This window comes from Dipodomys spectabilis, unplaced genomic scaffold (genome assembly GCF_019054845.1).
Source record: "Dipodomys spectabilis isolate Male_0828 unplaced genomic scaffold, ASM1905484v1 ptg000121l, whole genome shotgun sequence".
NCBI classification, from domain to species: domain Eukaryota; kingdom Metazoa; phylum Chordata; class Mammalia; order Rodentia; family Heteromyidae; genus Dipodomys; species Dipodomys spectabilis.
Window position 1 is genome coordinate 4,647,438 of NW_024870798.1, and position 7,419 is coordinate 4,654,856.

Sequence of the window (7,419 nt, forward strand, 5' to 3'; positions counted from 1 at the left end):
CTACTTGATATAATTTTTCATCAATATTTTGTTTTTAGTTTTGGTCTTTGTAAATTCACATGCACCTATGAAAAATTGTGTGGCCATCCCAATAATATTTTCAAAGTACCTCTTAATCATGACTCACAAAAAGTTGTATTATATTACAACAAGGAAAAATGCTATAAATAAAGAAAGCAATAATTAAATATTAATGATTACTAAAATAAAAAACAAAACAATTACCAGGGTTTTCAGTATTTGAAGTGTACATAGTAGAGTTTACTATTTTCTCATATTCCTGTACATTTAAAACTGGATAAAGCTATAAGTAGCCTTTAAATTTATTCACTAAGATTACTATTTATAGTTCATCTCATCATTTGTATGTGGATTATATCATTATTTGTTCATCACTAACATATAACGTAAAGGAGCCCTAAAGATTTAACAGAAACTGTGTACTTAAAATCTTAACCCTTCACTCTGCTTCTTTACACAGTCTTTACAACTTCTCATTAGTAAAGTTTCTATAAAATCTGAAATGTTCATATTTACTAGTACATGCTACCAGAAATATTGTATACTTTATCAAAAATTTTTATGACCTGCCAAACAGTCTTAATTTTGCCATATATAAGCAAATCCCAAAATTAAACATATTTAAAACATTAAAACTTTTAACAAACCTTAACATTTGCTGCAATGATCATTATGACAAGTGCCTTTTGTAGAATAATTGAATTCCTCCTCCTACAAATCTCATGAACAACAAATATCTGGAATTATTTTGTTTTTGATATGTCAATCTTGACTTTATTCTTAAATGTGTGCTTATGTAAGAAACACATGGTTCTAAAATTTCACAATTCTTTTGAACTTATTTTTGTTGAATTGTCTAGTTTAAGAAAATCAATTACTCTTTATATATAAAAAATGTTTTGTGCTCAATTTGGCTGCACATACACTAAAATTGGAACATACAGAGAAGATTAACATGGTCCCTGCACAAGGATGATACACAAATTAGTGAATCATTCCATATTTTTAAAACAACAGATGCTGGAAGGGATATGGCCAGAAGGGAAGCCTACTGCATTCTTGGTGGGAGTGTAAACTTGTTCATCCACTTTGGAAAGCAGTTTGGAGGTTCCTCAAAAGACTCCACATAGAGCTCCCTATTATACAGCAATCTCACTTTTGGACATTCTCCCAAATGATCACAAACCAGTCCATACTAAAACTACCAACACAACAATGTTTATTGTAGCATTATTTTCCATAGCTAAGATATGGAACCAACCCTGATGCTGCCAGGTAGAAGAATGGATCAAGAAAATGTTCTCTCTCTCTCTCTCTCTCTCTCTCTCTCTCTCTCTCTCTGTGTGTGTGTGTGTGTGTGTGTGTGAATGTACACTTACACAACCACTTTGGAAAGCAGTCTGGTGAGTCCTCAGAAAGATAAATATTGACCTTCCTTATGGCCCACTCATACCACTTCTAGGCATCTATCCTGAACAACAGGTACCAATATTCAAGGACAAATGCACTTCCATGTTTATTGCAGCACTGTTCACAATAGCCAGGATATGAAAACAACTCATATGTCCCACCAGAGATGAATGGATCAAAAAACTGTGGAAACTATACACAACGGAATATTTTCCAGCCATTAGAAAGGACAAAATAATGGCATTAGTAGGGAAATCAATCAAGCTACAGGAAATCATGTTGAGTGAATTAAGCCAAAAGCAAAGAGACAAATGGCACATGGTCTCCGTGATAAGCAGATGTTAAATCCAAAATGTAAGGTGATATGCCAAAATTAACAACACTTAAGAAACCAAGAACTTCCACTCATCTGGTCGAATCACTACTAAATAACTCCATTCTCCCCTTCATATGTGCACACTGAAGGAAAACCAGGAGGATGACACAGAACTAGAAAGAATCAGGGAAAAACATACAACAGTGGGATCCATCAGCTGCACTGGACATTGACCAAAATGAACTAAGCAACTCAATGTCACTGGAGGGAGGGAGGGAACAAGTGGGAAAGAGGGAACAGCTGACGCTATGCAATACAAAAGAAATATACATATTTCAAAACAAAAAATTTACATATGGAAGAAATAACTCTATTGCAAAGCTCATAGAATTGATAAATGTTGTAGACCATAATAGACAATTTGCTCCATCGAAGTTAGAATGTGTTTGTGACTTAAACTAAGCATCACTTTCCCACAATATTGTGAAATTTGAGAAATTTGTAACCACTTAATCACAATAAAAACATTTGAAAAAATGATGAAGGTGGAAAAATAAGTTGCTCTAAAAAACAAAAAAGGAAAATGTTCTGTGTGTATTTGTGTGTACACACTCACGCACACACATATACTATATATATATATATATATATATATATGTATGTATATTAATTCTATGCCTCCATCAGAAAGAATGACATCGCTCAATTTGTTAGAAAATGGAAAGACTTGGAAAAAAATTATATTAACTGATGTAAGCCAAGTCCAAAGAAACATAGGTCCCATGGTATCCCTTATTTGCAATAACTAGTATATGTCTGGGATAAGCAGAAAAGTTGCAAGCCTATGTGTATATGACTAGATAAGTTGATGTTAAGCTAAATAACCCCCAAGATAGAGACACAAGTGTTTTTTTTCTTTCTTGCTGTTGTTTCTCACATATTTATAATGTACGACATGATTGTTTTTCCTTTTTATACGTTCCTCCCCAACAGTATAACCCTGTTTTCACTTTATTTGATGTTGGTGCACCTGCATCTTGAATGTACACTTCTCTAATTTGGGCAGGGAAAGGAAAAAAACAACATGCTTAAATAGGAATTCAGTTTGACCCATTGTATAACAATAGATGCACAAGACATTATTTTGAAAAACGAACTTTACAATTTAGGCTAGGGACATTTGGTGGGGCTTTGGGGTATGAGGAGTGTACTTGTGGAGGTGTAAGGGAAGGAATGGTGGGGGTAAAACAAAGGAGGAGGTAACAATGCTTGATAGGAAATGTATTTATTACTTTGCTCATATAACTATAACACCTCTGTACAGTATTTTTACAACAAAAATGTATAAAAATGTTTTGAGATGGAAGAGTTTATGACGCCCATTTTACCCATATAATATCATTAACAAAGAAATTAATGCAAAACACTGATATGAAGATATTTTGAAAAAGTGAGTGTGTGTGCATTCCTGCGTGTTGGCATGCTCTGAGTTTGAAATCAGGGCTTCAACATCTCGCTACGTCTTTCTCTCTAGATTGGTGAGTTATTATTTGAGCTACATCTCCATTCCTGGCCCTTTGCTATTTCGTTAAAATTTTGAAAAATAATCTCATGAATTTATTTTGTCCTGTTGGCTTCCCAATATTATCCACAGATCTCAGGCTCCTTAGTAGGTATCCCGAGTAGTTAGGATTACAGGTGTGACAAACCAGTACCAGGCTTTCAGAATAATTTTAAAAGTAGAAGAAAATTTACTTCACAGAGGCCTGTTTTATCATCTCCTAGTCTTAAAGCATTTTGGAGTGATTATATGTGAAATTTTTCATTCTTGAATTATTAAACTACAGTAAGTGATGACATTTAAAAGATTTAGTACTTTTTAAAAATGATACTGGAACTATGGGACAGAAGAAATTTGCCTCTCTTTGGACCATATTTTATAAGCTCAGCTCTGTGAATGATAACACAATGTCACCAACACAGTCTGTGTTGAAGACAAAATGTAACAGAAAACAATTACCATGGGCAATAATTGCTATGCTATTATTTCTTGGACAGTATGAATATTGAATTGAGAGTATCAGTGAATGGAGAGAATTTATCTACCTTTTGTGTATTGCTGGAAGACTTTTGGAAAATTTGACTCATTTCCTTCCTCAGTGTGTGTCTTGGGCCATGCACTTAGTGCCTTTAATTACAATTTTTCCCAACACTAAAATGGTAATAACATTAGCATTATAGCAAATGTTATCTTAAGAATTAAGTGTCCTTAGAATGATGAACTCTTTTCTCATCCTTGTAGAGGCATTATCAGATGAGAGGAACTGTATTTTTTTGTTTGCTTACATCTATTTATTCTTGAGTTTGAAATCTGAACTTCTTAAGACTGAAAGAAACCAAAATTAGACTCGCAGGCTTTGGAAAGAGCAATCAATGTAAAATAAATAAAATACATATAGATATGTAAAAGGTCTAACTAAATTGTTATATAGTCTCAAGCATAAACAGAAAATGATTTAAGCAATATCATGTTATTGAAAATTGAAAAATGTTAGGAGTTGCTTAATTTTTTCCTTTTTACTACCTTGAATTAATTATTTTTGTATAGAGAGATTAAAGATGAGATTAACAAGAAAGTTGATTAAAAATGGACAAAAGTTCGAATAGACATGTTTTCCATAAACCCCTCTATATCACCAGTGGGTTTACACAGTTGTGTTTAATACAACTTCTGTGCTGGCTTAATGCTGTGAGAAGAAGTCATTAGAGAAATGTAATTCAAAATTACTATGATACTACTTTATAACTATTATAACTCTTATCAAAAAAAATCAAAGGAACCAGGTGTGGTGGTAAAAGTTTGTAATTCCAAGCATTTAGGAGGTTGGATTTTGGTCTTAAGCCAGTCTAAGGTACTGAAGATAGTAAAAACTTGCCCTTTATTCCCTTTTGAATAAAAGGTAATCGTGTTGGTGAGAGTGTGAAGAAAAAGAAATTTTCTACTCTTGGACAAAATCCAGGTTAGTATTCTCCTTGTAGAAAGTAGTATGCAGTTTTCTAAAGAAATCATACTTGAAATATCATCTGACCCACCAATCATGTGATTATTTCTCTCTGGGTAACTCGTAAATATATCTGTAGTTCATTGTTATTCACATTATTCACAACAACAGCCAAGATGTAAATCGAAGTTCAGTGTTCAACGACACTAATAAAGCAACTGTGTTACATGCACAAATATCTTTTTCTGTTTCATCCTTAAAATAACAAGAGACTGCTCCCATTAGCCACAACTTGCAATGACCTGTAAGATGTATTCGAAATGAAGAAAAATGTTATGTTCTGATCTTTGTAAACACACACACACACACACACACACACACACACACACACACACACACACAAACCATCCTCAAACATTGACAGAATTTTTTTTTAAAGTAAAGCATTTAGTTCTGGCATTTAGTTCACAATGCATAAGATACTAGATATACATTATGATCAGGTATAGAGTTGTAATGTACAACATGAGGATACAGGGGACAACATTGGTCTTACATAGGAATGAAGCTAAGTAAGTAGGAGTTGTTCTTCCTAGTAGTGGTTACTCTTTTAGTTGTTCTTCCTTCAATAATGGATAAGATGAATGCAATTCTTTAAGTATATCTGCCTATTTGCAGAAATAATAACAAAAAATATAGCAATAATGTTGCACGCTCAACATAGAACAAAATGTCAAATTAAAATACATGAGATTATCATTCATGTAAACTAATTATTACAAATAAAGGAAACCGTGGGACCTATGTGTCTTTAAATCTGGCTTACTTCACTAATATGATTTTTTCCAAGATCTTCCATTTCCTTACAAATGAGGTGGTCACATTCTTTGTGATTGAAGCATAGTTTTCCATGTGTATTTATCTGTGTGTGTGTGTGTGTGTGTGTGTGTGTGTGTGTGTGTGAGTGTGTGTGTCATTTTTGGTAAATATTACTGTGATACACAGTAGTAGCTTTACTGTGGCCTTGTTTGTGATCACCTGGTTATATGCCCACAAGTGTGATTACTGGGTAATAGAGGAGCATTATTGTGTACATCAAGGATAATCTTAGTAGATGAGCAGAATAGTTCAATAGCTATGTACATATGATTGTATAAGGTGATTCTAAGTGAAATGAACTCCAAGACATGTTCTTTGTTGTTGTTGTTCTTAATGTACTGTGATTTCTTTTTATGCTTTTGTGTTTTCCCCACCTATGGTTTATCCCCTGTAGTCACTGCATTTGATTTTGATACCCTGGGTATTTTAAATATGTTGATCTGAACTAGGGAAGGGAAAGAAAAAAAAAAGAAAATGGTGAGACAAAGGACAAAGGGGGAACCTATGCAACAGTGGTAATCACAAGTCAATATGTTGTAAATAATCTTGGGGGGTGCATTGGGAGTGAAGAGAGAGAAAAATAGGGGAAAGGTTAACAAGTTAGAAAAGAAATAAATTAATTACCTTACTTATGTAACTATATCCCTTGACAATAAAATTTAAATAAAAAATAAAATAAAATATATGAGAGCAGCAATACAGGAGATGGGAGTGGGGGAAATACTGTAGTATCATAGAGTAGAACAGCTGTGGAGAACAGCAATTTGACTTTAATGTAGGAAGTAATAAACTAGCATACAGATTTTCAGCCTCATGTCAGTCATTAAAAAGGGAAAACAAAATGCACAATCAGCAAACCAATTGAGATAAAATAGAAAACTAAACAATTAAGATGAAGAGATGACTTGGACCAAGAATAACAAATGACACAATTAGGAAACAAATAACAAGTTGCTGGGCTGGGAAGGTGGCTCAGTGCTAGAATGCTTGCCTTGTATGCCTGAGGCCCTGGGTTCGATTCCTCAGCACCACATAAGCAAAAGGAAAAAAGCTGGAAGTGGTGCTGGGTCTCAAGTTGTAGAGCGCTAGCCTTGAGCTGAAATGCTGAGGTATAGCGCCCAGGCCCAGAGTTCAGGCCCCACGATAACAAGCTGCTAAGTTTAAAAATGATCACCCTTAATTCTATTGACTTGTTTACATCACAATTTGTTAGAAGTATAATTCAAATCACAGTTTAATAGTATATCATTTTAATAATAGTTTACTTATTATTGATTTCTAAACATTGAATGTTTAATATATAATTTTAATTTCATCAGCTATAGAAAAGAAGAAAGTGAAAATAATTTTAATAATATATTTAATGAATTGTAAAATTGAGAAGCATTAGAATTTAAACAAATAACAAATCATTGCTTCATTTCTGTGAGTTAATGTAATAATTCAAAGTGTATTCTACACTTAGCAATCATCTTAACATCAAATAATAAATTATTACACATGACCCTTGGTATTATTTGGAAGGGTTCAGCACTGTGGCAAAATTCACACCACATAGTACACGAGGGTATGATCCCTCTCATATAGCTTGAATTGTGGAAATTTGATTTCTACATGCATGTTAAATTCTTGTCTAGGTGACATTTATAAAATTATTTACAATTATATACACGAGGACTATTTCAGATGATAATTAAAAGTGATATTCATTAATTAAATTTTTATTATTTCATACCAAATAAATATTTACAGAGAGACTGCATTTTTCTGTAGATGATGGTTTATGTGTGC

At 33.2% G+C, this 7,419-nt stretch overlaps 1 non-coding gene across 1 annotated transcript; it reads left to right on the forward strand.

Annotated features, from left to right (window-relative positions):
- The first annotated feature begins 922 nt into the window (after window positions 1-922).
- LOC122115574 lies at window positions 923-1,028 on the forward strand. Its single transcript, XR_006148793.1, has one exon. It is a non-coding gene; the product is annotated as a U6 spliceosomal RNA (small nuclear RNA).
- The last annotated feature ends 6,391 nt before the right edge of the window (window positions 1,029-7,419 follow it).